At 41.3% G+C, this 1,044-nt stretch overlaps 1 long non-coding RNA gene across 1 annotated transcript; it reads right to left on the reverse strand.

The window, feature by feature from the left end:
• Positions 1-145: 145 nt before the first annotated feature.
• On the reverse strand, positions 146-833 carry LOC111672109 (uncharacterized). Its single transcript, XR_002761991.2, has 3 exons — positions 738-833; positions 443-546; positions 146-284 (listed from the first exon to the last, which is right to left on the reverse strand). It is a non-coding gene; the product is annotated as an uncharacterized LOC111672109 (long non-coding RNA).
• Positions 834-1,044: the final 211 nt, after the last annotated feature.

Here is a 1,044-nt window from a genome sequence, read left to right on the forward strand (position 1 = left end):
ATACATACATACATACATACATACATACATACATACATACATACATACATACACACACATACTAATAGAAACTAAAACAAACTATATATAGAATTAGTTTCTTCTTTTAAAAGAATTCAAAATGCATTGTGTATACTCACCATGGTGGGTAGGCGGATGTTGGCCAGGCTTTGGATCAGGGCCTGACTCAGACCAGATAACTCCAGGAACAAAGCCTCATTCCTTTCCTCAATCTGTTTATTCTCCTCCTCCATGCTCTTCAGGTTCTTCTCCATTGAAGAGATCTGAAGCAGAGACAGACACACAACAAGCAGCAACACACAGAGCTTTACTAATGCATCAGTGAAATTAGTTTCTGCAGCATCCTGCAGTCTCTACTGTCTTTATTGTCTCTGATCAATGCCAAATCAACAGGCATTGCCTCCTGAATGTATTTCCTCACCTGAGTGTGCAGGTTCATCATGTCAGTCTCCATCTCTGAGTTGGACTCATTCAGCTCATTGATCTCCTTGTTGAGCTGTTTGATGTCCTCATCGTTGTCCAGAACTGTGTGAACACAGTTAGCAAACACAAAATCAAGACCCCTGCTAACCCTGTGGTGCTGCAGTGTGTTCAGCTGTAGAGAACATTACCCCTCTGAGTCTGTGCTCTTTCTATGTTGTTGTCTCTATGTGTTAGTGATAACAGCAGCAGACACAATTTGAGATATACTGTTAGACAGAGGGACTAACTCTTACCGTCACTGGCTCTGAACTTTGCAGTAATGTACTCGTCTCCAGGGAACTTGGCTCTCTTCTTGTTGGCTGACGCTCTGGGACAACCTGACAGACTGAGATGAGCAGCTGATCAGTTCTATGAGTCAATACTTAGATTTCGAAATTGGCAGTAAGTTTCTCAACATTAATATAATAATAATATTAACCACCTTAAGACCTTTATCATTTCTGATTATCTGATGAAGTGGTGCCTGTTTCCAAACTGATCTAGATTCAAGTGGAATTTAGTTGCTGAGTGACCCAGTGACTTTTTGCTGGACCCCTCTGT

The sequence above is a fragment of the Seriola lalandi genome, unplaced genomic scaffold, assembly GCF_002814215.2.
Source record: "Seriola lalandi dorsalis isolate HSWRI2012SDOR001 ecotype SW California unplaced genomic scaffold, Sedor1 jcf7180002007787, whole genome shotgun sequence".
Taxonomy (NCBI): domain Eukaryota; kingdom Metazoa; phylum Chordata; class Actinopteri; order Carangiformes; family Carangidae; genus Seriola; species Seriola lalandi.